This window comes from Erithacus rubecula, assembly GCF_903797595.1.
Source record: "Erithacus rubecula genome assembly, chromosome: 8".
Taxonomy (NCBI): Eukaryota; Metazoa; Chordata; class Aves; order Passeriformes; family Muscicapidae; genus Erithacus; species Erithacus rubecula.
Window position 1 is genome coordinate 9,537,685 of NC_136659.1, and position 14,329 is coordinate 9,552,013.

Below are 14,329 nucleotides of genomic sequence, written 5' to 3' on the forward strand. Positions count from 1 at the left end.
GTGGGCAGAAACTTGAGTCCATAAGCTTTGGAGGCTTCCATGAATGCTTATTTTATGCAGATAAATAATCTTGTTTAGTTCACTGAGTACCTCATATGTAAAGCTCCATAAATCTGTGTGTGCAAGTGAAATGCCTTCTGCTGATCCTGCAGGGACTGTCTGCCCCTGTTTAGAGCAAAGCTGTCTGCAAGCCTGTATCACTGCCTTTAATCCTCTGTGTGTATCTGCATTGTTATGTGGCAGCATTGCATCCCTGTGAGCATTCCAAAGCATTCATCCACTTCTGAGAACACTTTATGGCTGACCTAATGGTAAGCACACAGAAATGTGGAGAAATGAGCTGCTGATCTACAGGTTAAAAGATTTAATAAATGGGAATTTTCACAGTCAAGTTGCAGTAAATATTGTGGCTCTTCAGTAACAGCAGATTGATCTTAGGTGTGAAATCTAACTGCAGTGTACTTTAAAATATCATGAGGTACTATCAGCAGTAATTCTTGCTAGAGTTGCACTGAAAGAGGTGAATAAAGTTTAGTCATTGGGCATTTACTCAAAATGTAAACATATGATTTAACAGATTGCTGGAACAGATCATATACATAAATAAATGGATCGTGTCACTTCTTTAGAATACTAACTGAGGTTAACAAATGCTGCATGGAGAAAAAAGAAATTGCCTGGGATTCCACTGTCAGCAGTTTAAAATGCATTCACTGCTGATCTCATGACAGGCATAAACCAACCCCAGCTGGACCTGAGGCTCTCCATTGTGCTGGCATTGTGATTGTTTGAAACTGAATTCCAGGTCTATCTCCCTGCTGCTGCCATGCCATAAAGGGGCAATTTTTATATCGAACTTATAAAGCATTTGTTATCCTCTAGATGTTAAAGAATTTTAGCAAGAGATGTGTGAGTTTAGGATGTCAGGATAAACAAGGTATGAGCTTGGAAAGAAAGAAACTTCAAAATGCCTTCTAGCTTTTTGACTCCAAAGAACTTGAAGCAAGGAAACAACAACAATCATATCCTGTTTTGTCACTTACTCATGTCAAGTGACAGTAGCCATTACCATTCCTTCAGCCTTTCTGTCCATATTCCCAGCTGTCCTCATCATTAATTAAGCCAAATATACTAGCTCTGTTTAGAACCTCCATAGTTATAATTCAACTCTTAATACCAATAATTAGCCATACCTTCTTGAAATTCATCCCTTCACTGGAAATGGCATTAGTAACCACACTTTGCTTTTCCTTTTTGCTCTTGTCTCTTTCTCTATCTTTTATATTTAAATTGTTTTGATTTGTTTTATAAGCAGTAATATTTTATGGATATGGGCTGAAAAGTAAAGGTAATTTTAAGTGTCAGGCAGAAAAATTTAATTCAAGGAACTGAATCTTCAAACTTAACTAGTGATGGATCATAAAGGTTTTGTGGGTTTTTTGTTGTTATGATTATTAAAATGGTCTATAATATTTGGTCCATTTATCTGTTTCACAGTTTTATCAAGAAAAGTTAAGAGATCAAATATTTTACAAAAGCATAATGACCAACTGTGTTTAGAATTGCTCATTATATGTACAGCAAAGTGAGAAACTCAGAGGGGCTAGTTTTTAAATTAACTACCTGAGCCATGTGATCTAGCAAAGCCTCCAAAAAATGAAAAGTATGTTTAATCTGGTAATGACTTTTTTGATCTCTTACTACCAAAGCAATATAATTAGTGTTGATTTCTGGAAAATTTCTCTCTGAAATCCACTTAACTTTACTCTCAATAACATGCAAAAATTCTCTCTTAAACCTCTATAGCAAAAATTTAAGGCTGAGATTTTTGAATCTAGTAAACCCCAGGTGCCCAATGCCTACTGAAATCTAATTGCAACAAATGGACTTTCACAAAAGGCCTAGCTCAATATGTTGTCTTCCACTACTTTCAATTAAAGACACATTTTGACTTTACTGTGGCTGTAACTGCAATGACAGGAAGCTGTGATGTTTAAAATAGAACTCAATAATTTATTGCCAGCATTGCATCTTCCTGACACCTTGATGTTCCTCTTCTCCCCCACCCCTCATCTGCTGCATCTCTTGAAAATGATCAATGCAGAGAGTGGCACCTCCAGCCTTTGGCCCATCTCCCTGCAGCTGAGGTTATTAAGCTCTTCTCAAGCTACAGTGAATTTGGCAGGTGGCAGCTTTCCATATCCAGCATCAGAACATCTCCTGTTGTACCACACTTCTATCTAGGCCTGCCAAGGGCTGGGGATTTTGGGTTGGGGTGGGGTTTTTGCACTCAGCTTTCTGGTCAGGGTGTGTTACTGGTACAGCAGAGAATGGATAACCATGGTTAGTCAGTGTTTGAACACCTCAGTCATGTCATTACCTTGCTTTCCTAGCTGGTGTGGGGCAAAGGTTTCCTTTGTGCTCTTTATCCAGCCTCTGATTTGGAGTTACTGTGTGATGCTGGTGCTGTGATATTGATGCTTTTTACATCATAACTTATTCTGCCATTCCTAGTTAGTCTATGGTGGAGTTTTTGGGCTTGGTTTCCTTTCTTTTTTTTCTCTCCTGAGTGGTGCTGGCTTGCTCTCAGCTTTGTTTATGGCCTGTAATTAGCTGTAGGTTTTCAGTAGCTTTATATGGACCTACAGTTAGCTTGGACTCAGCACCATAATTCCAAGTATTCTATCCTTAGCTCTTCTAATAGCTTCTTGTAAATGAGTTCATATATATGTCACTTAATAATTATGTATAATATATATTGAGTAAACCTGGCAATGTAGCCATTCACAGCTTCTTCTAGACTCTCCAATGAAAATAGTTTTATCCCTTGTAATTTTGGGGGTGTGGTTTGGAGGTTTTGAGTTGGGTTTTTGGTTTCGCTTGTGTTTCAGTTTTGTTTGTTTGGTTTTTTTTTAATGATCCTGCTAATCTGTAGTTGTTAAATCCAGATGATGCTGGTACACGTGACAACCAGTGAATCTTACTGAGGCTGTTTCTGTGTTCTTACTTTATTTTGTTTCAGTTCAATATCACTATAAGCTGATAGTTTTCCCACTTATGATCACTGATGCAGAGAGGTAATGCAATCTTCTCAGTACTGCACCTGGGTCCAACTCACAGGTACTTTCCACATGGCAATGGTGCCCAGTTCTAAGCTGAATGCTTATCTTCAACCCATCATTTGGGGCAACTGTTTTGAATGGTAAAGCTTCCTGCATCAAAACAAATCCTGTGCATATTTGCTGTCTGGCAAACATATCCATATGCCATATTACATCAGTTTCTATGTTTAAACATTCCACATAAAACTCTCACCTAACCATGGTCATGAACTGTGGAGCTCCAATCCATGGAGATCAGCAAATCTCATAGCTGAAGAGTTACTCAGCTTTTGTTTGAATCCATCTCAAAAAAGTTCATACTAAGAGAAATCCTCCACCTTTTTTCTGCTGCCATTTCCCCAGATCATTTACAGTGTTTGCTTACCTTGGGGCTCAGGAGGGAAGCAGTCTTTCCAGCCAAGCTTCTCTTAGCCTTTAATCAGTTGTTGGGAGGAGCCATAGCTAAAACTTTTACTTTTTCCTAGATTGATGACTTCCTGGCTTTCCCTCATTCTTTGTTTCTTTCTTGCAATCCCAAATCCATGCTTGTGGATCTGAAAGGCACAGAGGGCTTTGGGAGCCCATGCAGCAAACATTAGACTCTTCAGCAGAGTTCAACTTAGGAGCTGAAGAGAACAGCAAAGGCTAATCAGGAGGCTGCTTTTATCAAATTTTTCTAGTCTGCAGTGGTGAAAGTCTAAAACATTCAAACTGATCAATAGCTTTAAAAGCCAGATTTATTCTCTTTCTTTGAAGCTTTTTCCAAAACAGTCCTTTCCAAAAGCACAGGATAACTTTGGAAACTGCAGAAAAGCTTCCTAGAGCTCCATCAGTCTGTAGCAGAGCTAGTACTTTTATTCTATCTTCTTTCTGTTTTGAACATGCTAGAAGGAGATTGAGTGCCTAAAGAAGTTGCATTTCTGCAGAACTGTCAACATAATTTCCTATCCTCCAAGGCACTTCTACTGCCTCTGAAACTGCTTCTCTGGGACCATGACACTGATTTAGCTCCAGCTGGTTTAGCATGACAGGCAAGACCTTCTTACTTGCAGATATTGAGGCCTAATATATGAAAAGACATAAAATAAAGATGATAATCATAAACTTTGGGAAACTGTTGAGGGGGCATAATGAAAGGTTTCTGAGTGAGTGGACGAAAATGTCTTTTCCACTGGAAGATATTTTCACTTTTTATCAGAAATTACCTAACTCTTCCCATCTTTAGCCACAACTCAAATCTGTTGCCTGCACCCTCCTCTCTGTCCCCTGCTTCCAGTGACAACCAAAGGCATGAGGAACAGCTACTATGACCAGTCCTACAGAGCCACATCTGCTCAGCTGCTCTGCCCTCAGCTCCAGTACTGCCCTCAGGATCTCTGCACTATGTTCCAGTGTATAATGTAGATAAGGCAGCAAATCATCACACTGCCTCATCTTAAAGGGGAGGCTTTTCCAATTTAGGATCAGTGACTGCTTTGTCCCAGATGTTTGTTTCCTTTGTCCCTTTTTTCCTAACACTAAAGTTGGAAACATTGTCAGGAATACATTTCTTCAGAAAAGGACAAGATAATAGAATATACAGTGCCACTAAATCTAGAGGCCTACATGAACTTCTTATGAACACATGCAGTTTGCAGCAATGCTTTTTAATTCAGATGATTAAAGAGCATGTAAACAAACAGATCATGCTTAAACTGTGGGTATACATGGGTGTAGATTTTAAGGATAGAAGAAAGCCTAAAAAATTCTTAAACTGTACAAGTATTTTAACTAGGCTGTACAAATTACTTTCACTCTGGACTTGGGCGCAGAGTAACCATATTATGATTTCTTGGCATGAAGCTATGGCTCTGATAGTTTAATTCCTCTGTGAATGACTAACACTTTACCAAAAACTTTATTTAAGCACAGAAGAATGGGTGACCTTCAAACAAATGATTTTTCAGTACCTGAGAACCTGGCTAGGATCAGTGCAGGAAGCACATGGAGCTGGGCACTGTACCATGAACACCATCCCTTCCTTTCATCCTGCCCCTCATGCCATCCTCTCTGATTGGTGTCACTGCAGGGAATTATCTCCACCTGATTCTTTGTGAGAACAAAGGGCTTCACTACGTGTTTGCAGACCAGTTTACTCCTTGCAGCCTCTCAAAGTGGTTCACCAGGTGGTGCTTTTCCTGCCAAAAGGGAGGCCAAGCTCAGCTCTTGGGTTCCTGTTGACTTCCAGATTCACTGGGAACTGGATACCCTCAGAGTTCTGAGTAAAGCAAAAGGATGCATCCTTGGTTATTAAATATTTCTTATCTACTACCATCACCCTTTAGCTGCTCATTGGTAAAACAAGTAAGTGGCTGTAATAAGTAAATGTTTGGGGGAATGCCAAACAGTAAAACAGTCATTTCCACATTTATGTGAGTTGTTTCCTTGCTCACAAAAGCCTAGGTTTCAAATACACTGTGAGCATGGAGTTTTGATATTCATGTTTCTGCTTTCTGAAAAGGAGTGAAATAGGCTTTGTTCTAAAGTGGGGAAGAGTGTGTGGACTGGAGAGTTAATTCCAAATATATTGGAATTAATACCTGCACAATTCAGAAAACACATTTCCTCCAAACCATCGACAGCCTTGCACATTGGCAGCTTCCCTGTCAAAAAATTGACTCTTAGACAGCTACTGACTGTCAGCTCAAACCAGAGAGCTGCTGGGTGAGAGGAGGTGGCACCTCCTGTCCCTGAGAATCTGCTGAAGCCCCAGATTTCAGTGTGGTGCTGCTCCTGCTGGGCATCAGCACTCTGCTTTGACTCCTCTGTATGCAATGAGCTCCTCAGTTACCTTCCTTCAGTGCTAATTAGCCAAATTCATATGCAATGCTGCTGAGCGAAGCAGCTCCAGGTATAGGCTCTGTGGAGATGACTTTGCCCTCAGAAAAGAGTTAAGATTTTCATTAGATAGATTTTAATCAGACTGTGTGACTGAGTTAAAGCCACTGTGTGGCTTTAGGTGGCCATTGACAGTGACCTTGGTGGGAGATCTTGCTTGGGATCTTGCTCAATCTCACTTCACCTGGTAGGCATCCACATGAAAAACACAGAACACTTACAATTTTGTGATCCTTCAACACCAGGCTAGCTGGTTGTGAAATGCAGAGGATGGCAAAAGCTGCACTTGATAATAAGTATATTAACTATTAAATGCATACCCTGCAGCATGGTGTTCTTTCCAATAAAACAGGCGGCAACAAAACCAGATTGCTCTGGATAAGGGAGTGTTCAACACCCCAAACTGGATTTTGGCAGGATGAACATCACAAACAGTAACAGGCCCTCTCTTGTTAAAAAAAAAAAAAAAAAAAAAAAAAAAAAAAAAAAAATAGAAGAAGACATTAAATTATTAATGCCACTATAGAATCAGAGCTTTGATCTTGGTTCCAAGAAAAGAAACCTCAATCCAGTAGCTGAAATCTCTACAGCCAGCACAGGCATTGGTTTAACACGGGCACAGAAAAAGCTTCATGGTGCTGTCTGCTGCTAGCTCTCCCACTCTGCTTGGCCTAAACCTACCTACTTAATCCACAAAATCTAAGAAGGTTGGATTTTATTGATCACCCAAGACCCTTAGAGTTTTAAAATGTATTCTAAAAACAGACGAGAACCCTCCATTCTCCAAGAAAGGATGTCCCATGGCAGATCCTAGCCATCACTCCATGGCTTCCCAAGCAAATCTGAAATTATTAAAAAAAAGTTTGCTTTGGTATTACTTTCCTTAATGGTTAGCTCTGTTTGGAGTTCTCATTCTTTCAGTGACACGTTACATTTCAAATCCTAAATGTTCCAAATCTTACCTTTATGAAAACAAATTAATTCTCTTGCTACTTCTTGTGTGAGAGCATGTAGAAACTGGAGGTTCTCCATCCTCCAGACAGTTAATAGATGTCTGTACTAAAAGGACTGTACTTTTAGGGTATATGGGGCTTTGTTAAACAGCCTTTACAGAACTCGACTGGTAAATGCAAGGTGAGTTACAAGGGCAACTGAGTTACAGCAATGAAGGGAGAGATTCAAAAAGTCGAGGCATTGAAATGACTGGGATTACAGCAAAAGTTAAATATTCTGTGTCTTCAGAATTCAGGCCTTAAACAACAGCTGTGCTTCTGCTGTAAAGGATTCCTTGCACAGTTCCTGTTTTTCTTCCTGAGCATTCTGAAATATAAATATATCTCTGGTTTGTGGTGTGTCTCAGAAAAAGGGTTGTATCAAGGGAGATCTTAAAAAGTGAAAAATAAAGCCACTGCTTATATTTATTATGTGAGAGGCAATTTGGGCATTTCTTTGCAGGAATCCACCCTCATTACATAGTGATGTTTTCCCAAATAATTTTGGCTCCTTTAGGTGTCTCTTTAACAGAAGATGTGTCTATTTTTACTTGCCCTGCACTCACATCTGTTTCTTTCTTATCAGCAAATATCTATTCATTGGTCCCATCTAACTCTTTTACATCTATCTGCATTAAAATGTGTATCACTCATTAACTCAGGGTTTGTACATAAATTAAAGCCTTCTGTATCTCCTGTAGCAATGTTATTCTTTCTACTCATTTCATCACCTAAAAATAAAACCACATTTCATTTATAGCAGATATCTGAATTTGTATCCCTTAACTGTTTTTAAGTTCAATCAGTCAATTTTTGCAACTAGATTGTGTTTGAAATCCTGTGAGTTTGACAGAGTATTTGTATTCAGAATATTTTCTTTCTAAACTAGGTAGGTGAGGGGAGTTTTTTGTTTGGGTCTTGTTCTGTTTGTTTGTTTGTTCTTTGTGCAAGAAATAAAAGGTTTCTGACTATTTTGTAAGAACTTAGAGAATTATTTAGTTAGAAAACTCACAGGTCTACAAGCCTAGACTGTATTAGCCTTAACCCTGAAATGAAAGCATCCAGAAGACAGTTCACATTTAAATATTAATTTTTAGTAAGGTACTTGTTGTTTTCTGTCCTAGAAATCTACTTGAGAGATACGCTTTGAGCAGTTCTGCTAACTGCTCTGTAACCATGATGATTTTTACTTCTAGGAGTACTAAAATATTCTCTATGTAGGTATGTTTCACATTGTTTTTTCACACAATTTAAAAATCATTCCACACATAATTTCTTGTAATAAAAAAAAAATGTTCATGGCAAAGCATTATATTACACACAGAATTAAGTATTGCAAAAGTGAAAGGTAACCTCGATCATCTAGATTAGGGCTTGAAAATTAATGCTGATCTGTGATCTTTGCCCAGGAGAAATGTAGTAAGTCTTCACAAACAGCTGCATCAGATTTCTAGTATTTTATCCAAGTATGTAACTCTACCCCAGCTGAATGATTAAATACTTAGCATTCAAATATAGGTTTGTAATGGGGAGCATTTAATTTGTTTCAGTTACCTGTACAAATAATTCTAATCTACAGATCAGCTGCCCTGGTTTCAATAACGTGCATATTTAACACAGCAAAATGCATGTGCCTAAACTTGGCTTGCAGTGTTGAAGCAGCTCATTTAGACAGACAGATATCTGATGGATATTTAGTATCTCAGATACGTTTATCACACTAATTCTATTACATTTATAATACTAATTCTATTTAGTTAAATGTGCAGTTTCTCCAGCAGATACACAAAGAATATTAGTATCACGTCTGAGCAAACTACCTGTAATTAGTTCCTGTCAAAACTGACGTAAAAGCAACAGGAAAGAAATTAGCTCTCGTAATTCTTTGATAGTTGATGTTCTATTGTCTGATGTGAGGGAGGGGGGGGGAAAGGAACTAATTTATAACTACTACAACCTTATTTCTGTAGCGTAAAAATTGCCTCACAATTACATAACCACGTCCTTTGCACACTTTGCTGTCCTTTGTTTGTAAACCATCTCAGGGGAATCCACTAAGCCACACTGGCAGTCAGAGGCAGGAATTTTAAGTAGTTTTCATGATAAGGTTTTTCCCAAAAGTGCCCTGTTTCATGGTCAGTTCCTGGTAACAGTAGCATGCAAACATCCTCCACGTGTTCTAGACCTCCTTCTCCATAAAATGTTGTCCCAGTAGTCTTCTGTGGCACTGCTGTGGAGATACTTTGGGATACTTAGGGAATGCTTTACATCTATTAGAATAAAATCTCTAGTCTCTTTTCCCTCCCTGAGAAGACAGAGTCCACTCATCTCCAGGACAGGCAGTAAGTATAGTGGGATATCTAATTTCTTTCTGTTATTCCTGCTGAGTAGACAGTATGTTACCAGACTATGAAATGGTGAATCATTAACTTCGACACAATTCTTAAGAAAGCTGCAGATGCAGAACAAGTATTTGAGTTTGCTCCAAAATCTTTAACTCTAAGGGTGTAGGTGTAAACTCAAAGATTAAAAATTGGCTTACTTTATAAATCAGGAGTAACAAGAAATCAACAAACTTGTCCTGTCCCACATATTGTGAAATATCCAGGAGAGCAAAGAGAGAGAAGTAATCCTCTCATTTGTAAAGAGAAGCAATAAACATGGAAATATGGGTTCACACTTTTAGATTAAAATTTGTTGTGTGCATAAAATACTCTTCCAGGAAATTGGTTCATGGGTGGGAAACATGCTATCAGATGTAACAGTGATATATGGGATCATCTCTTGTATTAATTCAAAAATGCTCTAAGTTTTGCAACATCTTCACTGGAGAGGGTTGGGTGTTAAAGCATTTATGAGGTGAAAGCATGTTGCACACTAAAAGCACTTAGCAGCTGGATGAACAGCACAAGGCTGGCTCCCAATATGTGCCAGTTACTTAGCAAATAGGGAGCTTGATAAGTAAAGACCTGCTGGATGATTGCATTAAAAAAAAAAAAAAAAAAAAAAAAAAAAAAAAGGTAGGCATGTATGGAATAAGAGAAGAATATAGTTGGATCAGCTCTATTGTGTTTGAACAGTAATGAATGAGAGATAGATGCTGTGTTCATCACCAGTCTTTAATGACACACCATGACTATTTTCCCATCATTCATGTATAAAGTGTTAATGGCATGTGCTCAGAAGCAGCTCCAAAAGAAACAAGCAAATTGTATCACTTCCTCTTGAACTGTTCTCTAGGGTTGGTTTAGACATTAAACAGATTAGCAGTAATGTGAAAGTGGTAGAGCAGAAGGTTACATAGTTGTCCAAATGAATTCATCAAACACCTGCATTTGAAAAGGATTATTATAAATTGGTTGCATTCTGATGAGGCAAGGAATGTTTTAAGTGTCATAAAAGTGATTTTTTTTCTTCCTTTTTTATTTTATTTAGATTAAGAAATGTGTTATATAATTAAAAAATTAATTTGCCAGTGATGCATCATCTGTAGCTAAAATGAAGCAAAGGTAAGGGCTGCTACCTCAAGTCAGATACCAAATCTAGGGGGTGGCAATATCATAGTGTCCCCCCAAAAACAATTTGTGAAGGGAAAGTGTTTAGTGAGCAGAAGTGATAGTCTTCACAAATGCACTTCTACAAAAGGCAGTGTTTGATTTCATGTAAGGTCTGGTCTTGGATAAACTGCAGGTAAACTCAAGTTATGCAATTCAATCAGCCTGGCAGGTTGCATATGCACATTAAGTACCAGGCTGCATGGCAAGCTGTGTGATAACAGCATCAGACTGGGTCTTGAATTGCCCCAAAAGAAAGGGTGTTTTACATCACAGCAGGTTAAAACTTCAGCTGGGCTTCTGGAGCACCATTAGCATAATCTGATTACTGTCCAGGCAGGTGATGGTTGCTCCTGGATAGGCCTAAAGGAAATGAATGTTTTTAAAGCATAAAGGAGTGCTCAGTAGAAGGGGGGAGCAATTCCGAAGTTATTTGGGACTGAATGAATATTACAAAATAATCAATGCTGACAAATTTTAAGGAGTGTCTTGCCTGTTCAGATTTCTTAAGTTTTTAGGTACTGCTTAACCTTTCATTTTATCAAAATTATTCTTATATCCACTGCCCTTGTGATATCTTATTTGGTCCAAGGGACATGTTTAGGGGGAGGGGCTGGGTTGGTTGGTTGGTTGGTTTGAGTGTTTTTTTAGTATTTCTGATTATTATCCTCTTTCACATCATTTGTCATATTATCATTATTCCCTTACCTAATTCTATTAAGTTCCCATTTTGACAGTAATATCTCATTCCACATGATAAAGAAGCACTGGCTATTAAATTCTTTCAAAGTAAAGCCATGAGTTCTACTCCTTCATTCTAAAGGAAATTATGATTTACAGGCAAAGAGCCAAGGTGAAACTGACTGTCAAAAACTCTGTACTGTTTCCAGTTGTGCATCTCTCCTGGTGTGTAACTTACTGGGGTTTTCTTGTAATTTTCTTTTCTTCTAATTTCAAGCTCCAAGCTCAGTCATTGCCATGCTTGTCTTAATTCTGTCTAGCATAGTTCAATTATTTGCATTCATTTACAAGCCTTGTTCCTCAGATCAGTAGAAATTATATTGCTAATTAATTGTGTCTAACTGAAACACTAAGTGGGCTTTTTTGGTCCATACAGGAAAACTATTAAAAACCAAAGACAGTAATTTTTTTTAATACCAGATATATTAAATGGCTTCTAGGTTTTGCATTTCTCATCATTGGTTTTAAGTCACTTTTAGTCCCTCTGCCTAGGGTTAGAGTAGCTCTAGGAATGACAATGTGCTGTTCTTTTTTTATGTCATCATTTATAATACAGTGAATGCTAAATTGAAACATCAAGTTAATGTTCAGAACATGATCCTTTAGACATCACTGAATGAGAGCTCTAGAAGAATATTTATCCTTTATATTCCTGTCAGTTAAGGCTCAGTTTTCCATTCTGATTAAGGTGAAAAGACATCATCTCTGAGGTTTTATGCAGGTTGAAGGGCCTGTCTGCTCAAAGCTATGACTTTGCAAGGTCACCCCTTTCTATGTACATAATAAATACAGGGAACATCAACTTCCTGCATGTGAGCTGCAGTAAAATATCACAGGTTTCCAGATAAAAGCCAATCCTGCATGAAAACCCTTGTACAACTGCATGAATCTGAAATAACTGCATGTGAGGAGCCTGAAGGCTTTCATGGAGAATGGGACCAATATGCCAAAGCATTCATTCTCTCAAAAAAGATTCTGTGTAGCACCTGACAATTCCTGGGAAGCATAAAAGTATCACTGGCCAGATCATCTCACACTAATAGATATTTACAGGGAATCTCTATATATGTCACACTTCAATTTTAAAACTGCTAGAGAGTTTGCCATTGCTGAGGTAATTCTCTATTGCTAAAGGAACTTCTTAGATTTTTCCCCAAAGATGTACCAGTGAGAGAAATCTAGATCTGGAGTCTTAATCTACTCAAAACCTGGATGTGGGAAGAGGGTCTTCTGAATGACAAATAGAACTGTTTCCCAAGAGCTTCAGGGACAGTATTATACAGCCTGGAAATTGCTGAAACTGAAGATAAAAAAATCTCTCATAACCTGTGTCCCTTGGAAAATTGGTTAAGTATGTCAGAAGAGATAATTAAATGTTCTTAAACACTTCCTTTCAGGCATTCTTCAAGCCAGCAATGCCTTTTGACTCTCCTCTTTCCCTAAAATACTACTTCAGTGCATTGGCCATCCACCTTTACAAAGGGGAAGGTGGGAACACAAAGCTTGTTGACACTGCCTGACTCAAGTGACACTTGTATATTGCAGATTAGTTTCCATTTTCCATTTCAGGTGAAACCTTTTATTTTCTTTTATTAAAGCACTGAACATACAATTATGAGCAATTGCTACCTCTTTAATTTTGTCTGAAACTGATTCTGACCCTTTGATTTTAATTACCTCAAGATGATCTTGGACTACACTTTAAAACATTCTGTAAAGCAAACCCATGCTGTACATCTTAATTGTATTTTTCAATTTGAGGATTCCTGCTGTCCAGTCTTCAGCTATATTTGAACTGCATCCCAGAACTGAGTTTTGTAGTTAACACACACCCACACTCACACCTCCCACCCCCACCAAGCCTTTCTCTAGAGCAGTAGCTCCAATTAATCAGAATCCAATTCTAGTTCAGATGTGGAGTAGCTGGTAGAGTTATCCCTTTGTTCCTCTCCGGAGAGAATTAAGGGGAAGGCATTGCATGTGGTTAGGAACATGAGTTGTTTACTTTGGGCCTTTCTTTTATTGTGACTTTCAAAAGTATACCCATCAGTATAAACAGATGGGGCCCAAAAGAGCAATTAGATTAGCAGAATTTCAAAACTCATGGCTTTTTATGACTGTATCTGTCCTGTCTTGGCCAAGAAAAAGCAATCATTATTATAATTCCATCTGCATAAAAGATGCTTACCACCTCCTCAACAATTTGTTCACTGTTATCTCTCTTGGTATGCACTCCCATAACCTCCTCTGATTTCTTGTCACTGGTTGCTAACTCTGAGGAAAACAGCAAGAGGCAGGACTAAGGGGAGAGTTAAATTAGCCCAATTTCACACTTCACCTCCAGGAAATCTGCACGTGAATAAAAGTCTTCAGTAACCAGAAGGGATAAATAGCAGAAAAACCATAGCTCAAGAGAAGCAAATCTCTGGCTGACTCCTCAGGTGTTCCCTGCAATGCTGTTCTAAATCCATTTCCTCTTACTGTAGACCTAATACTACTCAATCCATACAGCTTTGGCATAATTATTGGCTTAACCTTAAACTGTCCCCTCTCCCAGAAAAAAGAAAGCACCTTGCCTCTGCACAGATGAGGTGTCAACTCTCCACAGCAGAGCACTACTCCTGTTACTGCAAGGAGAAACCTCATGCAGATAGTGGAATTAAGCTGGTCTAAAAATACATCCAGCATCTTCTCTTTAACAGAGAATGACAGATCACTGCTGGGATTAAAAATGCAGCTTTACTGCCTGAAAGGGTTTTTCTTGTTCCTGTATTTCATTGTGTGTCCAAAAATTCCCCTGGAAAACTCTAAGCTTAGAGTGGATTGTACTAAATAATGTTCTGAATAAGGAAATAGAAGAAAATATCATCATTATTTTCATCTAGCATGAGGAATCCTAAAACAAACCAGTTACTCCCACAACAGATATCACACCCTGGAAAGAACATGGTAATTTATGCTTGACAATACAAAGCACAATACATGTATTTTCCAGATTTATGCCAGGTAAATCATCAGCCTGTCATTTACTTTCAATTTATTGATCATTAAAATAACCCTTCTA

General features: G+C 38.3%; 1 protein-coding gene and 1 long non-coding RNA gene across 2 annotated transcripts in view; one reads left to right on the forward strand and one right to left on the reverse strand.

The window, feature by feature from the left end:
- LOC306804625 overlaps positions 1 to 14,329 on the reverse strand; it is a 30,165-nt gene that overhangs the window by 14,173 nt on the left and 1,663 nt on the right. The window lies entirely within an intron of this gene.
- SLC39A10 (solute carrier family 39 member 10) overlaps positions 9,218 to 14,329 on the forward strand; it is a 49,233-nt gene continuing 44,121 nt past the window's right edge. The window contains exon 1 of the mRNA XM_079311429.1: positions 9,218 to 9,312. The gene's annotated coding sequence lies outside the window, so the exon portion shown is untranslated. The remainder of the gene's footprint in view (positions 9,313 to 14,329) is intronic.